The sequence below is a fragment of the Halichoerus grypus genome, chromosome 1 (genome assembly GCF_964656455.1).
Source record: "Halichoerus grypus chromosome 1, mHalGry1.hap1.1, whole genome shotgun sequence".
Taxonomy (NCBI): domain Eukaryota; kingdom Metazoa; phylum Chordata; class Mammalia; order Carnivora; family Phocidae; genus Halichoerus; species Halichoerus grypus.
Window position 1 is genome coordinate 89,485,702 of NC_135712.1, and position 17,745 is coordinate 89,503,446.

Below are 17,745 nucleotides of genomic sequence, written 5' to 3' on the forward strand. Positions count from 1 at the left end.
TGCATCAAACACACCCTGTACCTATATTATGAACAGCTGAATTTTATTTAGGAAACATTTGGATTGAGAAATTCAGATTAATGAATAGGTCTTCCGCACTATAGATCGAATAATATTCAAAAAGTTCTGATTCAAATAATGTACTTCCTTATTTTAAAAAAATAAAATAATTCCTAAGAAAAACAAACAAAAAATTTTGAAAAATCAAACACGGAAAATTCCTTTTCCATTTGAGTATTTCTAAGATGCCTTCTTCAAAGTTCACACTCTGAATCCTTTAAATTCATAGTCCTAAACACAGTAAAATTGCATACAATGCTATTAATTCAAACAAACCTGAAAAGTTCATTTTTAAAAAGGATTCATATATGAAGTAACTCAAACCCTGTTTTTCTTGAGAAACACAGATACTTGAACAAATCTACAAATAAGAGAGTATCTTTTCAACATTTGACTCAAAGTTTATAAACTAAAGCTTTACCATCTATAAAATGACATTTATTTATAATTATATGTTATCAGCATAATGACCACTATAAGGGACTGTTGTCAAGATTGTGAAGAGAGGTAGGAGGATTGAAATTTTTCAGATCTGATTTAAGGATTTAAGTTTAGCACATGTTGGATGAAACTTTGATTTAAAACATCAACTAGGTGAGGTTACTCCAATTGATCAAGCATGTAAATTTCAAAGAAACAAACATACAGTCAAGTAATAAACTGTGTGGGTAGCAATAGCTTAACTAACATTCTGTTTGGACTAGGGGAGTTTCCCAATGGAAAATGCCTTTACTTTGCTAAACAGACCAAGTTTCCATTTTGTCTTTTCCGCTTACTATATCCATAGCTTCTCATAGACAGAAAAGGGAAGGTGGAGAGGTAGGTATATGAAACAGGAAATAAATCAAACCGCACAAATCACTTGAATCTCTGACTTATTTATACCCTTTCAAATGGTAGTTGTTGGTGAATTGCCTATGGCTCATTATATTATGGATAATTTTAAGTTCTTAGAAGGTTAAGCTAGAGAATTTTTATATTGATAATAAAAGGAAATGATGCTAAGCAAAATAAGCCAATCAGAGAAAGACAATTATCATATGATCTCGCTGATATGTGGAATTTGAGAAACAAGGCAGAGGATCATGGAGGAAGAGAGGAAAAAATGAAATGGGATGAAACCAGAGAGGGAGACAAACCATTAGAGACTCTTAATCTCAGGAAATAAACTGAGGGTTGCTGTGGAGGTGGGTGGGAGGGATGGGGTGGCTGGGTGATGGACACTGGGGAGGGTATGTGCTATAGTGAGCACTGTGAATTCTGTAAGACTGATGAATCACAGACCTGTACCCCTGAAACAAATAATACATTATATGTTCATTAATAAATAAATAATAAATAAAATAAAAAAATAATTATAAGTAAATAAATAATTAAAAATTAAAAAATAATTAAAAAAGGAAATAATGCTGTGGGATACAGCTAGCTGTATTACAGAGTATAGTTAATATCCCACTTATATATATATTCATATTCATGTTATATATACTTATTTGTGTATACATGTGTATATATAAATATGTATTTCTATAACATGATTTACAAATTTTTTCTCCCATTCAGCAAATTGTTTTCTCACTTTCATGACAGTGTCCTTTATAGGACAAATTTTTAATTTTGATGTAATTCAGTTTATCTATCCTATCTTTGCTGCTTGTGCTTTTGGTGTCATATCTAAAAAAACACTGTAGCACTCCAAGTCATGAAAAATTACTCTTCTGTTTTCTTCTAAGTGTTTTATAATTTTAACCTTTAAATTTAAGCCTATAATCCATTTGAGTTAATTGTTATAAACAGTATGAGTTAAGGATCAAACTCCATTTTTCTGTATGAGGATATCCAGTTGTCCCAAAACCATTTATTGAAAAGACTATTCATTCCCTACTGAATGGTTTTATCATCCTTGTCAAAAATAAATTGACCATAGACTAATATCCCTGATGAACATGGATGCAAAAATTCTCACCAAAATACTAGCCTATAAGATCCAATAGTACATTAAAAGGATTATTCACCACAACCAAGTGGGATTTATTCCTGGGCTGCAAGCATGGTTCAATATCTGCAAATTAATATGATACACTACATAAATAAAAGAAAGGACAAGAACCATAGGATACTCTCCATAGATGCAGAAAAAGCATTTGACAAAGTATAGCATCCTTTCTTGATTAAAACTCTTCACAGTGTAGGGATAGAGGGAACATACCTCCATATCATAAAAGCCCACAGTGAACATCATTCTCAATGTGGAAAAACTGAGAGCTTTTCCCCTAAGGTCAGGAATGTGGCAGACATGTCCACTATCACCACTGCTAATCAACATAATACTAGAAGTCCTAGCCTCAGCAATCAGACAACAAAAAGAAATAAAAGCAATCCAAATCAGCAAAGAAGAAGTCAAACTCTCACTCTTTGTAGATGACATGATACTCTATGTGGAAAACTCAAAAGACTCCACCCCAAAATTGCCAGAACTCATACACGAATTCAGCAAAGTGGTAGGATGTAAAATCAATGCACAGAAATCAGTTGCATTTCTATACACCAACAACAAAACAGAAGAAAGAGAAATTAAGGACCTGATCCCATTTACAAATGCACCCAAAACCATAAGATATCTAGGAATAAATCTAACCAAAGAAGCAAAGGATCTGTACTCAGAAAACTATGGAATTCTCATGAAAGAAACTGAGGAAGACACGATAAATGGAAAAATGTTCAATGCTCATGGATTAGAAGAACAAATGTCTACCCTACCTAGAGCAATCTATACATTCAATGCAATCCCTATCAAAACACCATCAACTTTTTTCACAGAGCTGGAACAAATAATCCTAAAATTTGTATGGAACCAGAAAAGACCTCTAATAGCCAAATGAATGTTGAAAAAGAAAACCAAAGCCGGTGGGATAACAATTCTGGACTTCAAGCTCTATTACAAAGCTGTCATCATCAAGACAGTATGGTACTGGCACAAAAACAGACACATAGATCAATGGCACAGAATTGAGAGCCCATAAATGGACCCTCAACTCTATGGTCAACTAATCTTTGACAAAGCAAGAAAAAATATCCAATGGAAAAAAGACAGTCTCTTCAAGAAATGGTGTTGGGAAAATTGGACAGCCACATGCAGAAGAATGAACCTGGACCACTTTCTTACACCATACATAAAAAGAGAGGCAAAATGGATGAAAGACCTAAATGTAAGACAGGAATCCATCAAAATCCTAGGGGAGAACACAGGCAGGAACCTCTAGGACCTCAGCCACAGCAACTTCTTGCTAGACACATGTCCAAAGGCAAGGGAAGCAAGGGCAAAAATGAACTATTGGGACTTCATCAAGATAAAAAGCTTTTGGGGGGGCGGAGCAAGATGGTGGAGGAGTAGGAGATGTGGATTTCGTCTGGTCCCAGGAATTCAGCTGGATAGGGATTAAACCATTCTGAACACCTACGAACTCAACAGGAGATCGAAGAAAGGAATAGCAGCAACTCTCTGAACAGAAAAGTGACCACTTTCTGGAAGGTAGGACTTGCGGAGAAGTGAATCTGAGGCAATATTTGGGAGGATAGACGGCGGGGGAGGAGGACTCCGTTGGCCGCTAACAGCAAGTAATAGAGCCGCAGAGCACAAAATAAGAAATTTTAGAAGTCGGCTCCACTGAGAGACGTTGCTCCAGTGGATAAGCAGGGAGTGGAACCCTCGCTGGGACAGTGTGGTCTCAGGACCCTGGGGTAACAGAAAGACTGGGGGTGCCTGAGTGAGGCAGAGCTCCCAGGTATTGGAGCGGGAAAGCCAGCTGCAGAGACGGAGCCGAGGAGTAGGCTATCAGCTCGGGGTTGCCATAAACTGTGATCTGTGGTGCAGTCGGGCCATTGCTCCTCCAGCAGGGACCCAACAAGCGGCAGATCTGGGGAGACTCCTCTTCCTCCCCCGGGGAGGAGCGGTGCAGGAGTGCACCGCAGGGATCTACTGGGTTTGGAGACTCCAGATGGTGTCGTGTGCCAGAGATAGAAACGCTCGGTCACAGGTCAGCTGAGAACAGAGTGCGGCCAGAGACCGGGGAGACGGGAGTGACTGACTGCTTTTCTCTGGGGGCGCACTGAGGAGTGGGGACCCGCATTCTCGGCTCCTCTGGGGCAGAGATTCGGAGGCCGCATTTTCACTCTCGTCCTCCAAAGCTGTACGGAAAGCTTGCAGGGAACAAAAGCTCCCAAGAGCAAGCCCGAGCAGATAACTTAGCCCAGACCCAGCAAGGGCAGGGCAATTCCGCCTCCGGCAAAGACATTTGAGAACCACAGCAACAGGTCCCTCCCCCCGGAGATCAGCAAGAACAGCCAGCCAAGACCAAGTTTACCAATCAATGAGAACAGCAAACTCCAGAGCTAGGGAAATATTACACATAGAATTCATGGCTTTTTTACCATGATTCCTTAGTCTTTCAAAGTTAATTTTTTTTTAACTGTCTTTTTTTTTTTATAATTTTTCTATTTCCTTTTTTCAACCAACATCTTATCAAACCCATTTTTAAAAAATATTTTTTATTTTTCATTTTTAGTCATATTCTATCCCTACATAGTAGTTACCCTTATTTTTGATATATATATATAAGTTGTTCTCTCTTTAAAATTTTGAGATACAGTTTCTTCTAACAGATCAAAATATACCCTAAATCTCTATTGTATGGCTTTGTTCGAGTCTCCTGCCTGATCACATTGTCTCCCTTTTTTTTTTTAAATCCTCTTCTTTCTTTTTTCAACCAACTTCTTATCTTATCAATTCCTTTTATAAAATCTTTTATAATTTTCATCTTTACAGTCATATTCCATCCCTTCATCGTATTAACCCTTATTTTTGTACATATATAAGTTTTTCTTTCTTTAAAATTTTGGGAGGCACTTTCTTCTAACAGACCAAAATACGCCCAAAATCTAGTGTGTGGCACTGATCTATGTGCACCAGCCTGATCATATTCAATCATATGCTGGTTTATGTTTTGTTTTGTTTAGTTTTTGTTTGTCTATATCTTTTTCTTTTTTCTTTCTTTCCCTTTCTTTTCCCCCAGTTTCAGGTCTTTTCTGATTAGTTTAGTGTATATTTGCTGAGGACGTTGTTACCCTGTTAGTATTTTGTTCTCTCATTCATCTATTCTCCACTGGACAAAATGACAAGACGGAAAAAATCACCTCAACAAAAAGAACAAGAGGCAGTACTGACTGCCAGGGACCTAATCAATACGGACATTACTATGAGGTCGGAACTAGAATTCAGAATGATGATTTTAAAAATACTAACTGGGCGTGAAAAAAACATGGAAGTTATTAGAGAAACCCTTCTGGAGAAATGAAAGAACTAAAATCTAACCAAGTCAAAACCAAAAAGGCTATTAATGAGGTGCAACCAAAAATGGAGGCTCTAACTGCTAGGATAAATGAGGCAGAAGAGAGAATTAGTGATATAGAAGACCAAATGATGGACAATAAAGAAGCTGAGAAAAGAGAGATAAACAACTACTGGATCACGAGGGCAGAATTCGAGAGATAAGCGATACCATAAGACAAAACAACATTAGAATAATTGGGATCCCAGAAGAAGAAGAAAGAGAGAGAGGGGCAGAAGGTATACCGGGGCAAATTATAGCAGAGAACTTCCCTAATTTGGGGAAGGAAACAGGCATCAAAATCCAGGAGGCACAGAGAACCCCTCTCAAAATCAATAAAAATAGGTCAACACCCCGACATCTAATAGTAAAACTGACGAGTCTCAGAGACAAAGAGAAAATCCTGAAAGCAGCTCGGGAGAAGAGATCTGTAACCTACAATGGTAGAAACATTAGATTGGCAACAGACCTATCCACAGAGACCTGGCAGGCCAGAAAGGACTGGCATGATATATTCAGAGCACTAAATGAGAAAAATATGCAGCCAAGAATACTATATCCAGCTAGGCTGTCACTGAAAATAGAAGGAGAAATAAAAAGCTTCCAGGACAAACAAAAACTAAAGGAATTTGCAAACACGAAACCAGCCCTACAAGAAATATTGAAAGGGGTCCTCTAAGCAAAGAGAGAGCCTAAAAGCAACATCGACCAGAAAGGAACACAGACGATATACAGTAACAGTCAACTTACAGGCAATACAATGGTACTAAATTCATATCTTTCAATAGTTACGCTGAATGTAAATGGGCTAAATGCCCCAATCAAAAGACACAGGCTATCAGATTGGATAAAAAAAAAAAGCCCCATCGATATGCTGTCTGCAAGAGACTCATTTTAGACGCAAAAACACCCTCAGATTGAAAGGGAAGGGGTGGAAATCAATTTACCATGCTAATGGACACAAAAAGAAAGCTGGGGTGGCAATCCTTATATCAGACAAATTAGATTTTAAACCAAAGATTGTAATAAGAGACGAGGAAGGACACTATATCCTACTTAAAGGGTCTATCCAACAAGAAGATCTAACAATTGTAAGTATCTATGCCCCTAACATGGGAGCAGCCAATTATATAAGGCAATTAATACCAAAGCAAATAAACACATCAACAACAATACAACAATAGTGGGGGACTTTAACACCCCCTCACTGAAATGGACAGATCATCTAAGCAAAAGATCAACAAGGAAATAAAGACTTTAAATGACACACTGGACCAAATGGACTTCACAGATCTATTCAGAACATTCCATCCCAGAGCAACAGAATACACATTCTTCTCTAGTGCCCATGGAACATTCTCCAGAATAGATAACATCCTAGGTCACAAATCAGGTCTCAACCGGTACCAAAAGATTGGGATCATTCCCTGCCTATTTTCAGACCACAATGCTTTGAAACTAGAACTCAATCACAAGAGGAAAGTCGGAAAGAACTCAAATACATGGAGGCTAAAGGGCATCCTACTAAAGAATGAATGGGTCAACCAGGAAATTAAAGAAGAATTAAAAAAAAATTCATGGAAACAAATGAAAATCAAAACACAACAGTTCAAAATCTTTGGGATACAGCAAAGGTGGTCCTAAGAGGAAAGTATATAGCAATACAAGCCTTTCTCAAGAAACAAGAAAGGTCTCAAATACACAACCTAACCCTACACCTAAAGAAGCTGGAGAGAGAACAGCAAATAAAGCCTAAACCCAGCAGGAGAAGAGAAATAATAAAGATCAGAGCAGAAATCAATGAAATAGAAACCAAAAGAACAGTAGAATAGATCAACGAAATAAGGAGCTGGTTCTTTGAAAGAATTAACAAGACTGATAAACCCCTGGCCAGACTTATCAAAAAGAAAAGAGAAATGACCCAAATCAACAAAATCATGAATGAAAGAGGAGAGATCACAACCAACACCAAAGAAATACAAACAATTATAAGAATATATTATGAGCAACTCTCTGCCAGCAAATTAGATAATCTGGAAGAAATGGATGCATTCCTAGAGATGTATCAACTACCAAAACTGAACCAGGAAGAAATAGAAAACCTGAACAGACCTATACCACTAAGGAAATTGAAGCAGTCATCAAAAATCTCCCAAAAAGCAAAAGCCCAGGGCCAGATGGCTTCCCAGGGAAATTCTACCAAACATTTAAAGAAGAATTAATAACTATTCTTCTGAAACTGTTCCAAAAAATAGAAATGGAAGGAAAACTTCCAAAATCGTCTTATGAGACCACCATTACCTTGATCCCCAAACCAGACAAAAACCCCATCAAAAAGGAGAATTACAGACCAATATCCTTGATGAACACAGATGCAAAAATTCTCACCAAAATACTAGCCACTAGGATACAACAGTATATTAAAAGGATTATTCACCACGACCAAGTGGGATTTATCCCTGGGCTGCAAGGTTGGTTCAACATCCACAAATCAATCAACGTGATACAATACATTAATAAAGGAAAGAACAAGAACCATATGATTCTCTCAATAGATGCAGAAAAAGCATTTGATAAAGTACAGCATCCTTTCTTGATCAAAACTCTTCAGAGTATAGGCATAGAGGTATGTGTACATACCTCAATATCATAAAAGCCATCTATGAAAAACCCATAGCGAATATCATTCTCAATGGGGAAAAACTGAGAGCTTTCCCCCTAAGGTCAGGAACACGGCAGGGATGTCCACTATCACCACTGCTATTCAACATAGTATTAAAGGTCCTAGCCACAGCAATCAGACAACAAAAAGAAATAAAAGCCATCCAAATCGGCAAAGAGGAAGTCAAACTCTCACTGTTTGCAGATGATATGACACTTTATGTGGAAAACCCAAAAGACTGCACCCCAAAACTGCTAGAATTCATACAGGAATTCAGTAAAGTGGCAGGATACAAAATCAATGCACAGAAATCAGTGGCATTCCTATACACCAACAAGACAGAAGAAAGAGAAATTAAGGATTCGATCCCATTTACAATTGCACCCAAAACCATAAGATACCTAGGAATAAATCTAACCAAAGAGGCAAAGGATCTGTACTCAGAAAACTATAAAATACTCATGAAAGTAACTGAGGAAAACACAAAGAAATGGAAAATGTTCCATGCTCATGGATTGGAAGAACAAATATTGTGAACATGTCAATGCTACCTAGAGCATTGTACACATTCAATGCAATCCCCATCAAAATACCATCCACTTTTTTCAAAGAAATTGAACAAATAATCCTAAAACTTGTATGGAACCAGAAAAGACCCCGAATGGCCAGAGAAATGTTGAAAAAGAAAAGCAAAGCTGGCGGCATCACAATTCCGGACTTCAAGCTCTATTACAAAGCTGTCATCATCAAGACAGTACGGTACTGGCACAAAAACAGACACATAGATCAGTGGAACAGAATAGAGAGCCCAGAAATGGACCCTCAACTCTATGGTCAACTAATCTTCGACAAAGCAGGAAAGAATGTCCAATGGAAAAAAGACAGTCTCTTCAACAAATGGTGTTGGGAAAATTGGACAGCCACATGGAGAAGAATGAAACTGGACCATTTACTTAAACCACACACAAAAATAGAATCAAAATGGTTGAAAGACCTAAATGTGAGACAGGAGTCCATCAAAAATCCTAAAGGAGAACACAGGCAGCAACCTCTTAGACCTCAGCTGCAGCAACTTCTTCCTAGAAACATCGCCAAAGCCAAAGGAAGCAAGGGCAAAAATGAACTATGGGACTTCATCAAGAAAGAAAGCTTTTGCAGAGCAAAAGAAACAGTCAACAAAACCAAAAGACAACCGATAGAATGGGAGCAGATATTTGCAAATGACATATCAGATAAAGGGCTAGTATCCAAAATCTATAAAGAACTTACCAAACTCAACACCCAAAGAACAAATGATCCAATCAAGAAATGGGCAGAAGACATGAACAGACATTTTTCCAAAGAAGACATCCAAATGGCCAACAGACACATGAAAAAGTGCTCAACATCACTCGGCATCGGAAATTCAAATCAAAACCTCAATGAGATACCACCTCACACCAGTCAGAATGGCTAAAATTAACAAGTCAGGAAATGACAGATGTTGGCAAGGATGTGGAGAAAGGGGAACCCTCCTACACTGTTGGTGGGAATGCAAGCTGGTGCAGCCATTCTGGAAAACAGTATGGAGGTTCCTCAAAAAGTTGAAAATAGAGCTACCCTATGACCTAGCAATTGCACTACTGGGTATTTACCCCAAAGATACAAATGTAGGGATCCGAAGGGGTACGTGCACCCCGATGTTTATAGCAGCAATGTCCACAATAGCCAAACTGTGGAAAGAGCCAAGATGTCCATCGACAGATGAATGGATAAAGAAGATGTGGTATATATATATATATATATATATATACATATATACAGTGGAATATTATACAGCCATCAAAAAGAATGAAATCTTGCCATTTGCAATGACGTGGATGGAACTGGAGGGTGTTATGCTGAGCGAAATAAGTCAATCAGAGAAAGATATGTATCATATGACCTCAGTGATATGAGGAATTCTTAATCTCAGGAAACAAACTGAGGGTTGCTGGAGTGGTGGGGGGGAGGGATGGGGTGGCTGCGTGATAGACATTGGGGAGGGTATGTGCTATGGTGAGTGCTGTGAATTGTGCAAGACTGATGAATCACAGATCTGTACCTCTGAAACAAATATACATTATATGTTAAAAAAAAAAAGAAGAAGAAGATAGCAGGAGGGGAAGAATGAAGGGGGGGAATCGGAGGGGGAGACAAACCATGAGAGACTATGGACTCTGAGAAACAAACTGAGGGTTCTAGAGGGGAGGGGGGTGGGAGGATGGGTTAGCCTGGTGATGGGTATTAAAGAGGGCACATTCTGCATGGAGCACTGGGTGTTATACGCAAACAATGAATCGTGGATCACTACACAAAAACTAATGATGTAATGTATGGTGATTAACATAACATAATAAAATAAAAAGATAAAAAGTTTTTGCACAGCAAAGGAAACTGTCAACAAAACCAAAAGACAATAGACAGTATGGGAGAAGATATTTGCAAATGCCTTATCAGATAAAGGACTTGTATCTAAAATCTATAAAGAACATATCAAACTCAACACCCAAAGAACAAATAATCCAATCAAGAAATGGGCAGAAGACACAAACAGACATTTCTTCAAAGATGACATACAAATGGCCAACAGACACCTGAAAAAATGCTCAACAACACTCGGTATCAGGGAAATACAAATCAAAACCACAATGTGCTACCACCTCACACCTGGTCAGAATGGCTAAAATTAAGAATTCAGGAAACAACAGATGTTGGCGAAGGTGCGGAGAAAGGGGAACCCTCTTACACTGTTGGTGGGAATGCAAGCTGGTGAAGCCACTCTGGAAAACAGTATGGAGTTTCCTCATAAGAGTTGAAAATAGAGCTACCCTATGATCCAGCAACGGCACTACTGGGTATTTACCATAATACAGATGTAGTTATCTGAAGGGGCAGCTGTACCCCAATGTTTATAGCAGCAATGTCCATAACAGCCAAACTACGGAAAGAGCCCAGATGTCCATCGACAGATGAAAGGATAAAAAAGATGTGTATACACACACACACACACACACACACACACACACACAATGGACTATTACTCAGCCATCAAAAAATAAATAAAATCTTGCCATTTGCAATGACATAGATGGAACTAGAGGGTATTATGCTAAGCAAAATAAGTGAATCAGAGAAAGACAATTATAGATCTCACTCATATGTGGAATTTAAGAAACAAAACAGAGAAGCTTAGGGGAAAGGAGGGAAAAATAAAACAAGATGAAATCAGAAGAGGGAGACAAACCATAAGAAACTCTTAATCATAGGAAAAAAACTGAAGACTGCTGGAGGTGAGATTGCTGGAGTACAGGGATGGGGTAACAGGGTGATGGGCCTTAAGGAGGGCACGTGATATAATGAGCACTGGGTATTTTATAAGACTGATGAATCACTGACCTCTACTTCTGAAACCAAAAATACATTATATGCTAATTGATTGAACTTAAATTAAAAAAATAAAACAGGGAATCAAAAAAATAGAGTACTTCATTCTAAAAAACAAAACAAAACAAAAAAACAGAAAACAATTGACCAAAATCATTTGAGGATTTATTTTTTAAAAAAGTTACTGGTAGTTTCTATGTGTTTACACTAACTGGACTTATACCAATTATTTTCAGATAACAAGCACTTTCTTTGGCTAAATTTTACACTTATAACAAATGTACTTTTTTTAACAAGAAAAGAGGAATTACAAAAGTGGAAGTGGGGGTTTAGTAAGAGTTGGGAAGAAAAGTAATGTAATGGAAAGAACTCCAAATTAGGGAACTCGACACCTGAATTCTCGTTCTGTTTTTGTTAGTAGCAATATGCAAAGGTTAACAGGCTAATTCAGTATATCTGAAGTATAATAAAGAACGGCCTTTTAAGCTGGATCATATACCCACCTCTCACCTTACCCAACACTGTGACTGACAGTTTAACAAACGAGAACTAAAATTTTTTTTTAAAACATCTATTTGAGAGAGAGAGAATAAGCAAGCAAGCATGGAGGGTGGGGGTCGGGGTGAGAAGCAGACTCCCCGCTGAGTGTAGAGCCTGATGCTGGGCTTGATCTTATAACCCTGAGATCATGACCTGACTTGAAATCAAGAGTTGGACGCCCAACCAACTAAGCCACCCAGATGCCCCCAGAACTGAAATTTTAAAAGGAATTCTTCTCTCATGGGAAGGGTGTCCTGAAATTTATTAGCACTCTATAATAGTAAGTTATTGCTTTGGTTCATTTAGGCTGCTATAAGAAAATGTCGTAGACTGGGTGGCTTACAAATAGAAATTAACTTCTCACAGTCCTGGAGGCTACCAAGTTCAAGATCAAGGTGCCAGCTGATTTGGTGATTTGTGAAAGCCTGCTTCTTGGTTCAAAAATGTCCTCATAATGCAAAAGCAGGTGGAGCTCTCTGTGGTCTTTTTCAAAAGGGCACTAATCCCATTCACAACGGCTCTGCCTCCATGACCTAATCACCTCCCAAAGGCCCCACTGCTAAATATCACATTAGGAATTAGGTTTCAACATACAAACCTGGAGGCAACACAACATCCAGTCTATAGCATACATGTAGATTCAGCTATGTCACAGGAAAATTTATACTCTTCGGAAGATAACTACTATGAAATGAATGGGTCTGATATTATCCAGTCAATCCACAGGGCATAAATTAATGACTTTCCTTCTATATGCCGAAGTGTAGATCTGCTTTTCATCACACTGTTTTTGTGTATGCATTCTTTAATCTAGTCTTATTTATCCTCCAGTTTGTCTGTTTTGGGTATTATAAACAAATCTATCTGTATAGTCTATAAGTAATAAATCAAAAGTGTCAATACCCAATCAAAAACATTTAAAAATATATCACTTCTAATAAATATTCCTCTTTCCTTCAAGTGAATATTTTTCATTCAATTATAATAGAATCCTCTTGTTATAGGGGATATACTTCTATATACTGTAGAATACTCTGATTATAATCTTTTTTTAAGGTCTGTATTTGTAACTGCACAAAACAAGAATCCATAAAAGGCAATTATTTCTGTACTTTTTGTTCTTTCAAGGCCCCAATTTTGTAGTAAATGGATAGCACTAGAACACTTTATCATATCACAACAAAAAAAGGAAAAAAAAGTTAAAAAAAAAGCTATATATTAGTGAGCGAATGACCTTCAGCCTGAAACTTCCATATCTTCTAGTCCATTCCATTAGAATAAGTATTATCAGTATCTCATAGCCCACGTCCTCTGACTTCTGAACTGATAAATAAAGCAGACTCTCCGTTTCCAGAGAGTTTCTAATTTAAAGCACTTAGTGCTCAATCCAGCATAGAGCATGAACAGACTTTAAAAATTCTCCTATCCTAGGAGAGAGATCACACTTCCCCAGATTTCAGAATGTTGTTTTAGCTGTTACAGGATGAAGCAAATGAAAAAGCGAAACTCCCAGAGCAAAGCAGAATATACTTTAAAGATGTCCATAAGGTTAAAAGTAAATTTTTTACTGGCATACTCAGCCCTCTATCTTCTTTACTTTCTATGCTGAGCACTATACCTTAACCGAGGTTCCAAAATCTATAGTATAATCTTGGTAACTAAAAATTCTATTAAACTACCAAAAACTGTTCACTTATTATCAAATGCCTGTGGTCAGGATAACACTGGGTATCCTAAACTCATGATTCACAGGTAACTAGTTAGCCCAATTGATGCAACATATTCTTTGCTCTTTAAAAACATAAAGAATATTGTTGCCTCTTACCTCACTTATCTCATCTCTTCGTTTTATTTGCTTATTGACATTTTCTTATTACTAAAAGCTAAAAGTCCAGCTTCCTCTAGGAAATCCTCCCTCAATTTTTATTGGACATTTATCTTTAGTACTTTTCATTTGTAAATTACTCTCTGCTATTATATTTTTTAATTCTCTGCCTGCTTTCCCAGGGTAGTTTGAGCTCTTTGAAAGCTGAGGCAGAATCTGATGTACTTTAATATCATACTTATCTTTTAATCTTATAGAAAACACCCACGTAAGTTAATCATAAATTGCAAAATACTTAGGGGAATACATTATAATTATTCTGGATTTTAAATGACAATTTTTGTATCTGATGATTGAGAGCAGGTACAGAGTCTCGTTCTTATTGTATCCCCAGTGCTTGAACTAGGTACTCATTTAACTCATGTTGAATGAATGGCTGGATTAATAACTTACCTTAAAAGAAAATACAAAATTAAAAGGAAGTTAAATATTCTTTTCTGTAATATCTGCTATTAGGATAACACTGCAATACTGATTAAAACACAAGAAATGATGTGAACCAGAGAACATATATGGAAGCAAATAAGCACATGAAAGATGATCAACATTATTAGTCAATAGAGGAATGAAAATTAAAATGACAGTGAGATACACCATCACATACCTACTCTATTGATCAGAATTAAAAAGATTGAACATACCAAATGTTGGAGATTTAGAAAAACTAGAACTCTCATATACACTGTTGGTGGGAATGAAAATGAAACAACTACTTTGGAAAATAGTTTGGTAATTTCTAAAAAGAGTTATGATCAAGCCATTCCACTCCCAGGCATTTACTTAAGAGAAATGAACACACATGTTCATACAAACACTTGAACCCAAATGTTAAAATTACTTTCATTTTTAATAGCCAAAATCTGAAAACAACTCAAATGTCTATCGGAAGGTGAATGGAAAAACAAATTGCGATATATCCAGGCAATGGAATACTCCTCAGCAATAAAAAGCAACAATCCATTGGTATTTAATACAACATGGATACCTCCGCAAACAATTATTCTAAGAAAGCAGACTAAAGAGTACATACTGAGTGATGCAATTTATATAAATATCTAATACATAGTGACAGAAGTAATCAGTAGTGACAGCAAATGGGTAATTGCCTGGGATTGGGGAATGGGGTAGGAATAAGGATTAGAAACGATCATGAGGAAACTTTTGTGAGTAATGGATATCTTATTATCTTGATTGTGATAATGGATCCATAGGTATACAGATATGTCAAAACATCACAAATTGTACATTTTAGATCTAAAACTGGCATACAATAATTACACATATCAATAAAGCTGTTCAAAAAGAAAGACTAAAGGATCCTTGGAATAAATTATCCATATATTTAATCTGATGAAAATCATCAAGAGTTATCATTTCAGGTAGTTGACTAGCTCACAACCTCCTTTCCCTTTTCTGGCATCTGCTCAGGAGTTTTCAGTGGTGGTTCTTAAGTCCATGTGAGATACAGTTTAATATAATGTTAAGATATTTATTATTTTGATGTTTATCTAATTTTATGTAACTTTAAAATAAGTATACAGTGTATTGAAATCTTAATATACAATTTACAATTACGAATAATATAAATAAATATGTAAATATATAACCATCCAAGCAGTTGAAATTCTGTCTTCTCACTGCATTTAAAATATAATCCAAACACTTCATTGTGATTTGAAATCTGCCCTCTTCTCTCTTTAATGTCATAACACTCTTAAGAATAGATCACCATCCTGTGATCATAGACATTCTTTTTGTTTTTCTCCATTGGGAACATGTCAAGCTCCATTATCCCTCTGGGCCATCGCACTTGCTAAAGCATTTGTTAAAAACCCTCCCCAGATCATCCTCATCAACTCCTACCTCCTCCACGAAGTCATCACCATAATACAATCCAAATAGTCAATTATACTCCCTTTCACTCTTTATCACATATTCCTGTTTTATTTTCTTCATTGCATTTATTTCCAATTTGTCCTCTTTATTCACTGGCTTTGTCTATTTTCCATCACTAGAATGTTAAGTGCAATGTGGCAGTAGACTTTGTTAATCACAGTAACCCCAAAACATAGACCATGTCTGGAACATAGGTAGGCATTCAAAAATGATGAAAGCTCATGTACTTTAGCATGTTTTCAGTGTGGCAAGTAAACCTGGTTACTAGTAGGCAGGCTGTTTTCTCATGGCTGTCTCATTAAGACAAATGGACTGATTTTATGTGAATAGCTAAAGAAGTGTATTTTGATGACAATTTTGACCATTTAAATAGATTTAATCTGACTATAATGACTACATATTTCATGTGTAACACAAAGTTGAATAAACTGAATTTTAGTCAAGTTATCTTCAAAGTGGTGCTATTTTTAAAAATTCATCTTTATTATTTCTACAATCTTACAGTGGTTTGCAAAAAATAGAAATTTTGTGGCAAAAATGCAGTAACCTAGGAAACTTCCACTTTGAGCCATTTAGTGAAAAAGATAACCCTAAGGCATATTCTCAGTGAAACAACTGGATCTTGCACCAAATATAATTTTTGTCACACTGACATTTTCAGAAGACAAAAGTTGAAATAGACACATAAACCAACAAACACAATAAGCATTCTGGAAGAAATGAGGGAGAATTCAAACAGATACTCCCAACCAATGACTGTGCAAGGGAAAAGAATTACACTTGACATCCCCAGATTCTGCTTGGAACCCTACAGGGGAACTAAGTTTTTCTAAGGTCAGTAAATACCCCAAATAGTAAATGCAGTATTTTCCAAAGAAAGGCATCTCCAAATTAGAACCTTAGATTTTCCAAAGATTAAGATTAGCCACCTATAAATTCATAAAGCTCACTAACATACTAAAAACAAGACTCTGTGAATGACATTTGACAGAAACAACACAAACAGTTTTACATCGGAAAGATGTTATAAATTAGAATTTATAGCTAGACACCATAGATTAACTACATGTGACATATTTGCAGAAATATCTTCTGGTAACATAAGAACTGGCCAACACTTTATTCTCAGAAATTACCAGGAAGATTTGAAACCAATCAAATTATACCTTAGAAATAAAATATAACTGCTTTAATCAAAAATATATGGCTAATATGATCCTCTCAATAGATGCAGAACAAGCATTTGACAAAGTACAGCATCCACTCTTGATAAAAACTCTCAACAAAGCAGGGATAGAGGGAATATAACTCAACCTCATAAATAACATATATGAAAAACTCACAGCTAATATAATCCTCAATGGGGAAAAACTGAAAGCTTTTCCCCTACAGTCAGGAATAAGACAGGGATGTCCACTCTCACCATTGTTATTTAACATAGGAAGTCCTAGCCAAAGCAATCAGACAAGAAAAAGAAATAAATGGCATCCAAATAGGTAAGGAATAAGTCAAACTTTCACTATCTGCAGAAGACATGATATTCTACATAGAAAACCAGAAAGACTCCACCAAAAAATTGCTAGAACTGATACACAAAGTCATCAAAGTCACTGGATACAAAATCAATGTACAGAAATCTGTTGCATTCCTATACACCAATAATGAAGCAGCAGAAAGAGAAATCAAGGGATCGATCCCATTTACAATTGCACCAACACCAAGAAGATACCAAGGAACAAACCTAACCAAAGAGGTAGAAGACCTGTACTCTGAAAACTATAAAATACTGATGAAAGAAATTAAAGATGACACAAGGAAATGGAAAGACAGTCCATGCTCATAGATTGGAAGAACAAACGTTGTTAAAATGTTTATTCTACCCAAAGCAGTCTACACATTTGGTGCAATTC

At 36.7% G+C, this 17,745-nt stretch overlaps 1 protein-coding gene across 2 annotated transcripts in view; it reads right to left on the reverse strand.

Annotated features, from left to right (window-relative positions):
• NAALADL2 (N-acetylated alpha-linked acidic dipeptidase like 2) overlaps positions 1–17,745 on the reverse strand; it is a 1,303,067-nt gene that overhangs the window by 1,023,555 nt on the left and 261,767 nt on the right. The window lies entirely within an intron of this gene.